This window comes from Bombina bombina, chromosome 8 (assembly GCF_027579735.1).
Source record: "Bombina bombina isolate aBomBom1 chromosome 8, aBomBom1.pri, whole genome shotgun sequence".
Classification (NCBI taxonomy): domain Eukaryota; kingdom Metazoa; phylum Chordata; class Amphibia; order Anura; family Bombinatoridae; genus Bombina; species Bombina bombina.
Genome location: NC_069506.1, coordinates 303,949,476 through 303,966,190, shown reverse-complemented (window position 1 = coordinate 303,966,190; position 16,715 = coordinate 303,949,476). Strand labels below are relative to the sequence as shown.

At 38.6% G+C, this 16,715-nt stretch overlaps 1 protein-coding gene across 1 annotated transcript in view; it reads right to left on the bottom strand.

Annotated features, from left to right (window-relative positions):
- Positions 1-13,910, bottom strand: part of ZBTB44 (zinc finger and BTB domain containing 44) — a 278,080-nt gene extending 264,170 nt beyond the window's left edge. Inside the window, exon 1 of the mRNA XM_053691161.1 lies at positions 13,568-13,910. The gene's annotated coding sequence lies outside the window, so the exon portion shown is untranslated. The remainder of the gene's footprint in view (positions 1-13,567) is intronic.
- Positions 13,911-16,715: the final 2,805 nt, after the last annotated feature.

Genomic DNA, 16,715 nt, shown 5'->3' with positions numbered 1-16,715 from the left:
AAATCACAGCAGTTAAACACTTGCCCCACCTAGTCTGCCCTAGTTTGGTTTCCATGGTGACCAAATCTTTTAGAGGGCTTTTGCTGTCTTTACTATAATAAAACTGTGAATTCTACAGGTAAATTATCCGGAGAAGATTTCAGCATTCAGCGTTATGTAAAGATATCAGAGTCATTCTTAACATGAAAATGATCAAAAATATAAAAATAAGCATAAACATTTATGATCTATAAATCCTACTAACTAGGTTTGTAAAGTAATTGCAATCCGTAAATGGATACATTTACATTAAAATGACACAAGAATTATACAGTCTGCGCCAACTAAGGATTAGAAGTGACCCTTAAAGATAAAAGGATGTGTAATATAAAGATCAATATAAACACACTCTTGCTTTATTTCAAGTGACATAACAGAAATTACATTTCATGTACCTTTTATTTCTTCAAATGTCTGATCTACAACCATTTCTGCTTTTAAAATACTTCTTATTTATACATCATAAAGCCAAAAATGCAGTTATCTTATGGATAATACAAACCCAGGGAGCTTGGGAGCTGCAGCCCAAACCATTTACTTCTGGATATATAGAATTATCATCTATTTGTAAAGCTTTGCCAAATCTGTACATCTGGATACATAAGCAGGAGCATACAATGACACTGAAAATACTTACTAAGCACACGTTAAAGGGATAATAAAATCCAAATTAAACTTTCATGATTCAGATAGGGCATGCCATTTTAAACAACTTTCTAATTTACTTTTATCATCCAATTTGCTTTGTTCTTTTGTTATTCTTAGTTGAAAGCTAAACATAGGTAGTCTCATATGCTAATTCCTAAGCCCTTGAGACAGCCTCTCATCTGAATGCATTTGACAGTTTTTCACCGCTAGAGGGCGTTAGTTCATGTGTTTCATATAGATAACAATGTGCTCATGCACGTGAAGTTATTTAAGAGTCAGCACTAATTGCCTGCAATGTAAGTCTGTCAAAAGATCTGAGATAAGGAGGCAGTCAGCAGAAGCTTAGATAAAAGGTAATTACATAGGTAAAAGGTATATTTCTAACACAGTGCTGGTTATGCAAAACTGGGGAATGGTAAATAAAGGGATTATCTATCATTTTAAAAATTAACATTTTTGGTGTTTACTGTCTCTTTAATACAAGAATATGCATATCTACACACATACATAATGAGATATATATACACACACACATACATACATACATATACACAAACACACACAGTACTGTGCAAGTCTTAGGCCACCATTAGATTTGTTGTTTTAGCAATGGTACAATTACCATATATAATTATTTCTTAGTCTTTTTATTAGAATACAACCAGAAAATACAGGATATTTGTATGCGGTATTAAAAAAAACTGGAAAAAAAAAAAATCAGAAAAAAAACTATAGGCTAAAGTGGCAAGTATTTAGTATATACAGTACATGTGAGGTACCTATGATTACACAGTTTGTGATTGTATATAGAACCCTTAGGAGGAGGGGCTATGTTGGTATAAGTAAGTTGCTAGCGATTTGTTATTTAGGGGCCATTGAGAAAGAACAGTATGATGTATGACCCTATACTTTTGTGATGTGTGTGTCGTTGGATAATGCCTATTAAAGTTGTGCTTTTATATCCTTGAGTCCTGTGATCGTCTGGAGCCGGGTGCTGTATGGAGGAGGTTGTTTGCTATTATTTATGAAGCGTTTGATGGGACGCTTACCTGAGCACCGGCGAGTGACATCATCATCTGGGGACCAACATTGAATGCAAGAGTATGTTAGCTGTACTGGCACAATAATAGAGCGTGAAGGTGGCTGAATTGTTGTGTACGCATACTGATCATCATCTGGGGACCAACATTGAATGCAAGAGTATGTTAGCTGTACTGACACAATAATAGAGCGTGAAGGTGGCTGAATTGTTGTGTACGCATACTGAGGGTAGGAGTATCTTCCTTGAGCGCTGCTCTCTTGTTCGTTTGTTGTTTCTGTATTCCATTGATAGGTAAGCTGCACGGACTTTCTCCTTGCCTGTATATGTAAACAGTTTTGTTTGAGCCAGTCTGTAAGACGATTCATGCCCTGTAAGTCGCTCTTTCACATTCTTTGATCTATTGACATACGCTTCTCTGCTTAAAGGGACAGTATACACTCATTTTCATATAACTGCATGTAATAGACACTACTATAAAGAATAAGATGTACAGATACTGATTTAAAAATCCAGTATAAAACTGTTTAAAAAATGACTTAGCTCTCAGTTTAGCTCTGTTGAAAAGGTAGATGGAAAGCCCACTGCAAGTGGGAAATAAGACTCCACCCCTCCCCCTTCTTTTGCATATGAAAAGACCCTTTACACAAGCAGCAGCAAGCTGGAGTAGGTAGCTGACGGTATTCTCATAAAACTTTGGTGCTTGGTTAGGAGTCTGAAAAGCAAAACTATTAAAAAGACCAACAAAGATCAACTTCTACATTTCAAAATCCTGCTAGTCGTTCCTAACGACAACCAAGCTATCAATTTTTGTGAGCGCAAAGACTATCTTCTAATCCCCCAGGACATCCTTACAGATTTAGGAATAGGGGTTGCCACGGTAACGTGACGTCACATCATCTCTACATAAAAAGGCGCTTTTCTTTCCACCAGTAACGCCAACCACACAAACCAGGCAATTAAGGCCTGCAACTGAACAGTTACTTTCTTGCCAGTTGGCAAGCTAATATCTTGGGACATCGTTACTCTTTTCGATAAAGCGCAAGTACTTTTCATATCGTTTTTTTATGCTTATTTTATATGTATCTATACATTATTTAAGGGAGACGTCCCTTTTTTTTTTACATTGTATCGTTTTAAAAATCTAGACATCTCTGATTTTACTAGTATAATAAATTGCCACTTGGAATTTTCCTTTTGATACCAAACCTATGCCTCTGTCTCTGTTTTGATATATATATATATATATATATATATATATATATATCTATCTTCTAAACACTACCTATATAACATAATTTTATTGATTGCAGACTGGACACTTTATTTTACGTTTAACTACACATCACTTAGACACACCCGTGCTTCGAGCGCTTAACTTTATTTTTCACATTGCTTCTGACAAAAAGATTTCACATCTGGCACATCCGCCAGACGCTATGCAGCAAAAAGGATAATGCAGAAATCTGACCCCATCTATGGGAAAAAAGATTAGACGAGATCTCTTGAAAGAGAGTTTGCTTGAAGGAAAGGTGACCCCTGAACCTATATATTGTCCAGGAAGGTACCCCCACAGCATCCCAAGACTTTAAAGTCTTTTTAGGATGGAGAAAACTCAGAAACCTGAGGAAAACCCTAATCATGGGAACAATAAAATACACATCCTTCAGGTCTATATTCGTTATGAACAGACCCTCTTGAACCAAAAGTAGAATGGATACTACTTTGAAGGTCAGAACCTGAGAAACTCAAGGTAAATACCTAGATCCTGTTCCGAAACTGGGACTGGAACCATCACTCTCAGAGAGGAAGGCCTTGAACCCAGTTCAAGGAATACCTCTCATCATACCTGGATTGCAGATACTCTATCTGCCCCTGGGAGGAATCAACTAAGTTTGGTTGGATTCCAACAAACATGATGGACCCTGCAGAAAGAGGAAAAGAAGAACATTCCTTTAGTCATACTCTCTTCACAAGTGGTAGAAAAACCTTATTTCACTCATAAAGTCAGAGGATAATGCTGCCAGACCGAGTCTAAACAAGGTCTCATCCTTGAAAGGAATTGCCAGAAGAGTGGATTTGGAGGCAACCTAAATAATTTAACCTGCAACTGCAGAACTATAAAGCCTATGCTGTACCACTAAGCCATAGGTAGGCTTCTCAGCTGAGATTTCAGCCACAATGCCCTGCAGGCTAGCACAGCAAGTCTAGTAAGGCAAGCCATTGCTCTAAATGAACAATTGACCTCCCGCTTTTTATCCATGGATCCATAAAAGGAGCAGCTATCCTCCATAGGGATCTAAAATCTCTGAACCATATTAGAAAAGCTCCCTTCTACTAGGGTACCGTGCATTAAAATGGAGACAGTGACAGAAAGATCCTTAAAAGGACAGGAGACAGGGATAAAGGTATCCCTAAATTCTCCTATTCCTAAGAAAATACCCAAGGCACATCCAGAGAAACTTCCTCAAAGGAAGGAACAAGTTAGAAATGATAAAGTTCACAAAACTTTTAAAGGTTGACAACGACAGAGGTATCTTTGTTGTCTAAGTAGCCAAAACCTCCTTTAACAGTACACGAGGTGAACAAGCATACATCTGAAGGAAACCACTTCAGCATCAGATGAAGGAATTATACTGTCTGAATCTGAGATTTTACCCACAGAAGCTACCGGCGAATTCTCCTCACCAGACTTAGGAGAGAGAGCAACCTGTGTAGCAGAATGATGAGCTGAAACCTTACTATCTGAATCTTCAAATTTCCTTTTGCGTTTAACCTGTAAATTAGGAAAAGCAGATAAAGCTGCAGATACCGCAGAGGATACCAGAGCTGTAAAATCTGCAAGCAAATACACTCTTCCAAGAGTTTGAGAGGAACCACATGGCACTGCATGTGACACCATAAAGGCTTGGGATGTTAAAGGAGAAAGTGGCATTACCTGACCAGCATCACCCTGAGAGACATGAGGCTCAAACATTAAAAAGTTCTCATTCAAATCAATGCAGAGCAGACATATGTCCATGGGAGTAGAGTTCTAGCTCCGTGGACAAATACAAAAATGTACAGTTTAACCCTTGATCGTATGCCCATCAAGAGCAGTTAGCAAGGAGAAATACATGTGTCTTTAGCAGCACAAGGAGAGCCACTAATTTTATCGTGCCCCTACACAAAACATTTAGTCATAGGAGCAACACTTTAGCTCCATGATGCCAATAACATGACAAGCAATAAATGATAAGAACAGGCCTCTGTTCACAGAGCACAAAAAACAAATAAACCCCAATACCCAAAACCTAATTCATTAGGTATACATGGGTACTATGTTTGATACTTTAATTTCTAAAGATACACTTGGGTGTACTGTCACTTTAAAAAGAGGCTAGCCACTAAATGCTGCACCAGAGGTCTCTGCAAAGATAGTTATACACATAGGGCTAACATCGATAGACATTGTGAATACTAAAAACCGCTACATCGTAGCAGCAGCAATCCATGTCGACCTTAAAAAAGGAAAAAAGATTGAGGCTAAAATGTAAACTAAACCACCACTTCGTTCACAAGGAAGAATGCAGGGCCACATTGACAGACTAAAAAGATTGAGCGTACAAGAAAATGGTGCTGCCCCGTTCTCAGACAGAGAAGGGGCGGAGCCACATGGAGCCTGAAATGCATAATGAAGGCAACAAATGGCGCGCTCTACAACTTAAGGTTACGAAGGTCCTAGCCCTAACACCAATGCTCGTTCTCAGAGCTTCTTGGCGAACCTACTATGGGAAGCAGAGAGCTTTTATTCATCTCACAATCAGAACCCCTGTGCTATAGCTACCCAAAAAATATACAACACAAAATAAAAATAACAGCCTCAAAGAATGATTCCCCCACACAGGGAAGAATCACAGTCTCATACACATAACAGTGCCTGCCGCATCCAACAGAAATCTTTCCCAAAGGATTATAAACCATTGTCCCAATAAAATTTACAGGCCATGTTGGAAGGTTTTATAGAGGTTATAAACCAGGACTGCTTGTATATTGTGCAGTGAGCCTAGTGAACCTTTCCCAGTGCTAGTCTTCCAACTCAGAAGAACTAAAGCACTTACCTGTATCTAGCCGTCCGGCAGGAGGACAGCTTATATAATGTGTGAGGACGCCACTCCTCACAGAGACTTGTAGAAAAAAGAAAGATCAGAATAAACCTAATCTGGCTATCTATACCATGGGCAGCAGACATGTTAGGAAAATGCAGCAAGGCCCACCTTACAAGTTCCTAACTGCTTTAAAGCCACCACTGCCCTACTTCAGAGACTGACGTGGAATACGGCTAAACCCAGCCCTTGAAAAGGGGAAAAGATCAGAGCAAACCTACTCTGGCTTTCAAAATAATAAAATCTTGATTGAAGTGAAATAAATCCAATTTTCTTCAGACACTAAAACTTCACCTCCTCAATGCATCTAAGGCAAAGAGAATGACTGGGGGTAGTGGGAAGGGAAATGATACTTAACAGCTTTGCTGTGGTGCTCTTTGCCTCCTCCTGCTGGCCAGGAGTGATATTCCCATCAGTAATTGATGATTCCGTGGACTCACCGTATCTTAGAAAAGAAAAAATATTTCTTGATAGAGGTTACAGGAAAGAGAGTTTAGAGACTGTAAAGAGTCAGGTAGATGTTTAGGACAGATTTTTCTTTTTCCTCCAATAAAGAAAACCAGTTCTTTTGAACACAAGTTCATCACCACATATAGTAATGAATATCATAAGATTTGCAGTATTATACACAATTTATTGCCAATTTTTGAGACTGATGATGAACTTAAGGAAAATGTGCATGAAAGGCTTTGTTTTATATTGCAAAAGGCGAAAACTTTAGGTAACATATTGTCACCTTCAATGTTGCCTTCCACAAAGAAAGAGAACTGGCTTTTTATTAAAACATGGTTTCTTTAAGTGTAACAGTAGCAGGTGCAAATCTTGTTCATATGCCACGTTTGGTTCAGAATTTAATTTGCAGGTTACAAGAAATATTTACCAGATTAGACAATATGCAACATGCAACTCTTGTTATGTAATTTACCTTCTGACCTGCAGGGAGTGCTGTAACCAGTATTTGGTTCTCACCACCAGACCCCTCAAGGATCGCTTTTTAGAGCATTTGAGAGCCATTGAGGATCCAGAGTCAACAACTCCAATATCACTGCACTTCAAAAAGGAACATAATGCAGATAGCTAACTCTTGGGATTTCAGTGTATCCAAGTTATTCCAACACACCCCAGTGGGGGTAACAGAGAAGTCCTTAGACAATGTGAAGTCTTTTGGATATTCCAACTGGACACTAGAATACCAAGAGATTTAAATTCAGAGTGGGATGCTAAACTATTTTTGTAAAGATAATGTGTTTTGGTAAATAATGTCTTTTTTTGCAGTCCTATTTTGCATTACTTTTTGTATTTTTGTATATATGTATAGCCTAACATTACACATAGCCTATTTTTTTTACACTCTGTATAAAACTATGAAATTAGCTGAGTAAAGCTCCTGTGATAATTTGTATACAGGTGAGGTAACTATGATTACACAGTTTGTGATTGGATATAGAGACCTTAGGAGGAGGGGCTATGAAGGTATAAGTAAGTTGACAGCCATTTGTTATTTAGGGGTCATTGAAAAAGAACAGTATGATGAATACGAAACATGTTTGACCCTATACTTGTGTGATGTGTTTATTATTGGATAATGCCTATTAAAAGCTGTGCTTTTATATCCTTGAGTCCTTTGATCGTCTTGAGCCTGGTGCTGTATGGAGGAGGTTGATTGCAAGTATTTAGTGTGACCTCCTTTACACTTGAGCAATGGCTCTTCTAAACCTAAATGGAATGGAACCCTATTTAATGTAATTGCTAACACCTGTATTTGTCCTACTATTTCATGTCAAAATGTCTGCTGTGAAAAAAAGGTATATTACACCAGGTTTGTGCAAGACATGATTGAGCATTGCATACATATGTGGTATGAGTTTAATTAATCAGAATCTTGCTAATAAGACCAATTTTCAATCACATCATTCCATTCAAAATGCCAAAGATCACAGAATTTGAAAGACATAAAATCAAACATTTGTATCAGCAAGGCCACTCTCACTCTCAAAGGGAAATCAGCAAACTGGATACTCAAGATGGGGTATTCAAGCTGTTTTAAATACATTTGAAGAATCAGGAGAGGTCAAGGACAAAAAAAAAAGACTGGAAGGCCAAGAAAACTTTCAAAATCTGATGAGAATTTTCTCAGAGTTTCTTCTTTGAGAGACTGGAAAAAGTCCAGCAAGGACCTGGCTCAGCATCTGGCAGCTTCACCGGGATGCCAAGTTGACCTTTCTACAGTCTGAAGAAGCTTGATCAGGAACAGTCTTTGTGGAAGGGTAGCAGACAAGAAACCACTTTTTCGGAAGGGGAACACGGTGAAAAGGCTAATATATGCTAAAGCACACAAAGAATGGATGGAAGATAACTGGAAAAGAGTATTATGGAGTGACGAATCCAAGTTTGAAATTTTTGGGCCCAATCGTTGACAATATGTCAGAAGTGTTGGAGATAGAAGAATGAGTGCTTGCAGCCTTCAGTGAAACATGGTGGATGGTCTGTCCTGGTTTGGGGCTGCATTTCTGCCAGTGGTGTTGGTGATATTGTCCGAATTTATAGGATCATGAATGCTAAAAAAGTAGACAGGTTTTAATTCATCATGCCATTCCTTCTGTGAAGCGCCTGATTGGGAATGGTTTTATTTTTCAGCATGAGAACGATCCCAAGCATTGCTAATGCAGTGAAATCATATTTCGAGAAAAAACAGCTGATAAAACATTGACAGACATGGACTGGCCTACACAGAGTCCAGATCTGGATATTATAGGGACGGTAAGGGGTCACCCGGACAGAGAAATAAATAAAAAAGACAACCTGAATCTAAAAAAGAACTCTGGGAAGTGCTGAAAGAAGTCTGGTATAATATACCAAAAAATTACTTGAGAAAACTTCAGGACAGTCTCCCCAAAAGAGTCCAAGATGTGCTTAGTGCCAAGAGAGGTCACACTAAATACTGACTTTTGCCTGAAGACATTTTGTTCTGAAAATTGTGTTTATTTTATATTTTCTGTAAATATTTCCTGTATTTTCTGATTGTATCTTAATAAAGAGTCCGAAAAATAAATATGGATTGTCATTAAAACTAACAACAAATCGAATGGTTGCCTAAGACTTTTGCACACTACTATCTATCTATCTATCTATCTATGTATATATATATATATGTATATATATATATATATATATATATATATATATATATAGTGTGTGTATATATTATACAGTGCTTGACAAATCTGTTTAAAAATTAGGAGCCAGTAAGAATATTTAGTAGCCAGATATATTTTTAGGAGCCAGACAGTGCGATTTGTATATAGATATATGGAGAAAAATCCAAAAAGTTTGGAGCCAGGGATAAAATTCTATATATTTTTTTGTTTTCACTTCAATTTTCCCAAAGCTGAACTATTTGACCTCTATCAGAGAATATGTTTATGCAGCCAACTATGGGGCAATAGCCTAATTTTTTCACAGAGGACCAACAAGCAGTATTATGAAGCTGTTTTCATAGTAGAGTAAGTCACCCCATAAAGAAACATTGCTTGGTCGCTTGGTCCAATCTGTCAGCAAGCACTTAATTGTTGCTGACAGAGAAGCAACATGTGCATTTGTGCCCAGGTTTCTAAACCCACTGGGTCTCCCTAAAAGAAAGTCCTTATTACAGAGATGCATGTTTTCTACACTGTAGACATAAAGGGACACTCAAAATAAAAATTAAACTTTGATGATTCAGATAGAGCAGCAATTTTCAACGACTTTCCAATTTACCTCCATTAACAAAATGTGCACAGTCTGTTTTTATTTACACTTTCTGAGTCCCCAGCTCCTACTGAGCATGTGCAAGAATTCACAAAATATACATACATGCATTTGTGATTGGCTGATGGCTGTCACATGGTACAGTTTGAAGTTTAGACTAAGTGCTATTGCATTGTCTTATTATCATGCATTTGATGATTATGCAAATCTACTGTATTTACTGGTCCTTTAATTTGTGTCATAAAAGTCACAGCATACTGTCTGAGAAGGTGTGGTGTTTGAAAACTAGTGCACAGGCCCTACGTGATATGTGCATGTGCCGCAGAAAACAGTACTAACTCTTACTAGAAGCATTTTTTGCTAATGGGAGTATAATGCACATAAGCTTCTATTTCATATTGCAATGCAGCCATGCACATTTCAATTTTTTTGACCTTTCTATCCCTTGAAGGTCCTAACAGTGTTTGTCATTACCACTTCTTGTGGAAGTTTATTCCATGAACCAATCACCCTTTTTTGGAAAGAAGTGCTTCCAAAAATGATTCCTGAATCTACTACCCTTCAGCTTGAGATAATGACCCCTTGTTCTTGAATTGTTCTTTTTATGAAAAATACAGCATCTGCGGGGGTTAAAAACTGAAATATATACAAGTAACTGTGCAACGATAGACTACTTGATAATATTTGAGTGTTTTATTTTTGCATTTTTGTCCATTTAACAAATCTGAGAGCCACAGCAGTTTTAAATTTCTGGATAATTTAACTAATATCTACAAATGATAGACTCTTGTCTGGTTCTTAGCACACAGCTATTGCTGTCTCCTAAATTTAAAATAAATGTGTCATCCCCAGTGTTACAAATATGATAAAATGTTATGCTGCCTTGATTTACCCAGAGCACCTAAGGGTTGTGCACAACCAGCCTTAACTCATTTAATGCATCTTATAACTCTTTGTATAGAGCAAATCCCAGAGGTAAAATCAATATAATGTAAATAGGGCTTGATTTATTAAAGCTGAGGCGGACAGGGGCGCATATACGTGCCCCTGTACGCCTCAGCTCACCTGTGGAGGGGCGAATTTACTCGCAGGAATTCTCCATTGCACACGAGCGCAATTTTGCGCTTGCATGCAATCCCGCCCCCTGCACAACCAACCACGCGCAGGCAGGAGCTGTCAATCTCCTCGGTCGAACTAGACCACGGAGATTGAATTTCGCCACGAAGAGGTTAGAGAAGCAGCGGTCTGGTGTTCTTGCAGCCGTAGGGCTTTGATAAATAGAGCCCATAGTGTTTATAAGGAATATGTGCTGGAAAGTCCTTATTTGTCATGAACTACAATTAGCAAGAGAATGTTTGCAGTATTGCACTGCGCTGTAAACTGCATACACCATGAAGACATCTGTAGTTCATAGGCAGTGCACCCATGGGTACTAAAACTGCCATTGCGCAGTACATGATTCACAGAGTGATGCTAGCAAACACATAAGAGAGCTACTAATTCAGGACTTGAGAAAACCTGCCTCCAGGACACCCACAGTACCTTCAAAATTGTCCTTGGCACATTTGTGAGTCTGTGCTAAATAACATTAAAAGGGATATGAATGGCAAAATGTTTATTTCACCTTTCAGATAGAGCATGCAATTTAATACAATGTTCCAATTTACTTATATGATCTAATTTGCTTTGTTCTCTTGGTATCCTTTGATGAAAAGCATACCTAGGTAGTCAGGAACAGCAATGCACTACTGAGAGCTAGCTGCTGATTGGTCGCTCTACATAGATAGGAAGTAAAGATGGCAACTACCTTGCAGATTGTAAACAAGCTGATCTTTTAGCAAGATTGTAACTATCCTGTTCTTAGCCACAGCAACTTCAATTGCAGTTATTCTCCTTGCACAGCTTTGTGGTTTAGCACATGGTCCCACTTCTTTATTTCAGTGCTACTTCTTTATTTATGTCTTTACTTTGCCCCAAGAGTGCAGGCAGCTAGTTGCACAGACTGCATTTAGGGCAAATGTATAAAGTATAGACACTCTGTCAGTATCCATTTGTTTATGTCATCAACAGTGGGTCTTTTAAAAGGAGATAATTTGAAAAACGTTTCAAAAAAATATTTTAGTCCACAACCGTGCATCTCAGCCAAGAAAGATTTTCCATGTGAAATGGTGCATAAAAGTCTCGGGGTTTTCTAAAGACTAAACTTGAGATATAATTGTTGTACAATCTAGATTAACATACTTTGTAAAATAACAGAAACCTCTCTATCTCCAGTTACTCTCAAAAATATCTAACATGTCCAGAGAATATTGTAGACCCTTGTAAAGTGATTTTCATTTTGCACGTCTGTACATGTCACTAGGAATGTCAGGCTGGAGGTAAGAAACAATCTGAAAATGACCCATGACTGCATTAGACGTAGAGATGCAAGGACTAAGGCCCTACTTTCTAATGCGGCTGAAACTTTTGTATGCAATAGTAAAGTCTGCATATATTGTAATGAAGATTTCCATCACTACTACTACATGGTTGTAAATGTTAAAACTCCAATAGATGTTGCTTAGTATTGGAAACAGCTTCTCCACATTAATGATGTATTTTAGAACTTAAATTAGAACTTATATTATTTTAATCATAAAAATTAAGCTATGGAAATAGTGACATAATTAGTAAAATGATACCATGCACACACTTTAGTGCATACTTTCACACCTGTAGCAGATATACAAGTAACTTGTATTGCCTAATAAAGTATATTTTTGTCAGAATGCATTTGATTACATCAAGACAGACTCAAACATACAAAATATAGGAGCCAATGAGTTATTGCAGAAGGGTTGAAAAATTCACAAGGTTGAGGGAACATCAGATTTTATTTCTTATGCCTTGAAACATCCAGAACATGATGTACCTATAAGTAGCGGCAAGTCACCACTTGCCTTATTTGTTGGAGTCCACCAGGACTTATTACTGGAGAAGATAAGAATTACCACTATTATTTTGTTGGGAAAACTCTCATTGTATTGAAGTTCCTTATATGATCCAACCTGAGGCCAATTAGGGACAGATATGTGGCAGGAATAGGCTTGTGAAGTCTGCAATGTGAACTTCAGCTCTGCAGAATTTGTTGGCACTCTATAAATAAATAATACTCCACTCTTCATTGTAAGAGTTAAATTACAGGGAAAGGGGCAACATAATGTAATATATAATGCAAAATGGTCTTACTATGCATAATTAAAAATGTTACACAAAAATCTCAAGGTGATTTATGTCCCATAAGCATTAACTGAACTTGATGGTATATTTATCCTACCTACAAACAGATTTGGATCATTGTATATAAGACCAATGTAATTAATGCTAAACATCTATACAGAAATAATTTACTTCAGCACAATTTTGAGAACCTGTTGAAGAGGGCATAAGCATTAGAGCAAAACCAAAAGCTATACATAGTTCTCAAAGTTCTAGTAACCTAACCAATAAAACAAACTACCTGTGTCATGTTTTTATAATAATGGAAATTATGTATTATTGACAGAGATTAACTTCAATCTAATTTGACAAAAAATAATAAAAAAATGACATTAATGTAGTTTGGAGGAAGAAGTGCCACATTAACCCCTTAGCTGTCACACAGATGAACACATTGATGAGGTAATCTGAGGTTAATCATATTTTGGTTTGACACACAAATAAGGACAAAGGTTGAGCAAGTGACTATATGAGGCACATAAACACCTGTGACATTACACTCCTGAGGCCCCTTGTGCACTGCTGTCAGCCGTATTATCAATGATACTACTGAAGTAAACCCACCCCCTTTGGCTGCACCTGGACGGCGGGACATATAAAGGGGTGGGGGCAAACATTTAACCCCTCCCTTTCCTAAATAAGCAGCCTCGGGAAATCTAGCATAAATCAGGGCCTAGCTCAAGCTTCTCACCTGCTCCGTGAGGCCTACAGCGAGGGCGGCGACTCCCACACTCCCACGGCCGGCGATATCATGCAGCTCAGGCCTAGCCAGGGAGAACCCCGGCCCACTTTACGTCGCTCTCTTCTGCTTTACTGTTTTTGTTTGGGTCACCCCGGACACCCCTCCGGTGCCGAGGAGTTGGTGCGCGCCGTCTGTTGACGGGCTATTTGGCTACGTGTACCTGAGTGCCCGCGCACACAGGCCTAGGCGCTCGGAATCTTCCACTTCTCAGTGTTGAGAGGGGGGGCAGCGGTGAAGAGTGGGGAGTAGAATCGCATCAGTTTGTTTGTGTCCCACAATGCAGCGCGGCAGAGAGGGGGAGAGTGGTGTGACGTTACAAGGGGCGGTCACTGTCTGGCTCACGGACGGTTGCCTGGATACAGCCTGGAGGCTCCCTGTGCAGTTACATGGCGCTTGTCTGACCCTGTGCAGCAGCTGAATTACATTGTCCTGGTGTGTTGTAAGACGGTGCATAGGCTTACAGCTTTTTATTGTCTTATGTTGTGTGGTAAAGGGACACTAAGCTGATACTTTACTACCCGTGAAGGGCTGAACTTAAATGATGTATGTTACCCTCATGTAACATACAGCCTAGTGTACCCATCTATACTTATTTATAAAATATTTACCAGGAAGGATATATTGAGATTTCTCTTGTTTTCAAGTATATCTAGTCTGCACTACAGCTAAGTCCTCTTAGCAATAAGCCATTCTTTTCAAAGGCATGACTTATGTGTTTGATTTTGGGATTATCACAATTGTTGGGTTTGTCAGAAAGTGATACATTCTTTATTTGACAAGTAAATTTTATTCTCATAAGATTAGAAAGGCCTCGAAAGTTGAAGTTTACTAGATTTAATAACTATTTAAAATGCCCTTGTCTGTAGATATGTAAGATTCACTTTTGTTCATGGTGACCCTATTTTAAAAGTGCTGCTGCTGTCATGTAGCACTAGCTACTAATTTAACTTGCTGCTCCTCTGCTGCCCTGAAATCTCCCTCTGTAAAAAAAATTAAGACAAATTGATTTTTGGTTACAGGGCTGTTATAGTAAAAAAAAAAAGACATTCTCAGGGATGGAAAAATATCACTATGGTTTACTAGTCATGAGTTAAAGCTGCTAGCCCAGAGGAAAAAGTTAGTAGTCCACTCAATGTTAGATAGGATAAGTCAAATTTCTAAGTCGTCTGTGACCACTGGAAATGTCGAGCCCTGGGCATGCTTTAATCCATTAGAGCAAGGTTCTTATAACTTTTTTTTCCCCAAGAACAAATGCAAAGATGGCATATATCTTTGTGACACTATTTTTATGATTGGTGTGAAAACTTCTGAAGGAATATAATACAATAAAATGGCTACAATTTTTGGCAAAGTGACTAAAATGTGTGTGTACTTTATTCCCGATTGTAGACTTGACTACTGCAATAACCTACTCACTGGCCTTCCTCTTTCCCGCCTCTCCCCCCTTCAATCCATCCTAAATGCCTCTGCCAGGCTGATCCACTTTTCCTGTCTCTCTGTATCTGCTCTCTGCGAGTCCCTTCATTGGCTCCCCATTCACAGCAGAATTAAATTCAAAATTCTCACCAACGCCACTCCCCTCTACCTATCCTCTCTAATAAACAAGTATACTCCAGCCTGCCCACAAAGATCCAACAATGACCTGCTCCTTGCATCCGTGACTATCACCTCCTCTCATGCTAGACTGCAGGACTTCTGTCGTGCAGCACCTACCCCCTGGAAAACTCTCCCTCGTGCTGTCAGGCTTTGCCCTAATCTTTCTTCCTTTAAATGTTTCCTGAAGTCTTTTCTGTTCAGAGAAGCCTACCACCCAACTAAATAATAAATAATTCCACTCCCTTATCTAACTCTGTATTAACATCTTTCTCAATCTTGCAGTCCTCACCTCCTGTTTCTCAACCTCCTACCCTTCTAGATTGTAACTTCCCACGGGAATAGGGCCCTCAATCCCTCCTGTATGTGTTTGTAAATTTTGTCCTGTCTCTTACAAGTCTTATATTGTTTTATTTAAATTAATTGTATCCATGGTCAGCGCTGTGGAATATGTTGGCGCTTCATAAAAAAAAAAAGTATAATAACTTGATAGTATTGTAACATGTAATACACAACACTCTCACACCACACATACGCTCATACAACAAACACACCGTGATTTGAAGAACCCTGCATTAGAACATGTCATTTTAAGACTATTGACCCTATATTACTGTGTATTTAACACCAAAAAGGGTAGCAATACTGCTTGGAACTTGCACAGCACTACTGGCACTGAGCAGAAAATGTTGCTGATCTAATCAGCATCGCTAGTTGCACATCTGCAGCTAGGGCTGCTTATTGGATAAACCTTCAGTTCTGCGTGGGGCCAGCAGAGCCCCAAGTGGCACTTTTACTGTGTTTTTTTTTTGTGGTGGTTAACACAATATTGTAGTAGAAATCAGTCCCAGCTGCTCCAGCACTCAGTCTCTCCCTGACCGAAGAACCGGAAGTGTGAACAGAAGCGCCCGTAAAACTAACCTCTCCTGGAGAGCCGTAACACTGTAGCAGATGAACCAATCTGCAAATGAAGTATACAATTTGAAGGATGTAGGCACTGAAGCCAGTTGCTTTGCAAAAGAATCCACAAGTTTATTTTTAAAAATACACAGTAAATACCAATACAATCGTTCGTGAATGGATCCAACAAAAGTGAACTTAGACATGCAAAGGTGTGGCACAAAGGTGTGTGTCTGATGCGTTTTGCGCCCCCTACAGGCGCTTACTCTTAGACATAATACATTCATTAAAGGATGTGCTATTTATACCAGAAGACAAAGAGATTAACCCTAAAATGACCGTTATACAATTAAAACATAATAAAGGATAATAGCTATCCAATCGTTCTTATACAAGCACTAAACGTGTATATTAGTTGAAGTATGTGTAGCCATATATAACCCATATGATTTATAATATTGACACAATTAGACAGTATACATTTGCCTTTTAATGAAGCTTGCTCCATAGTACAGCTCACTCACCCTTAAATTGGATAGAGAAAGGAAACTCTCCCTGGTGATATTATAAAACCTAAAAAGTCAGGGTCAGTTTTCTATCCTGT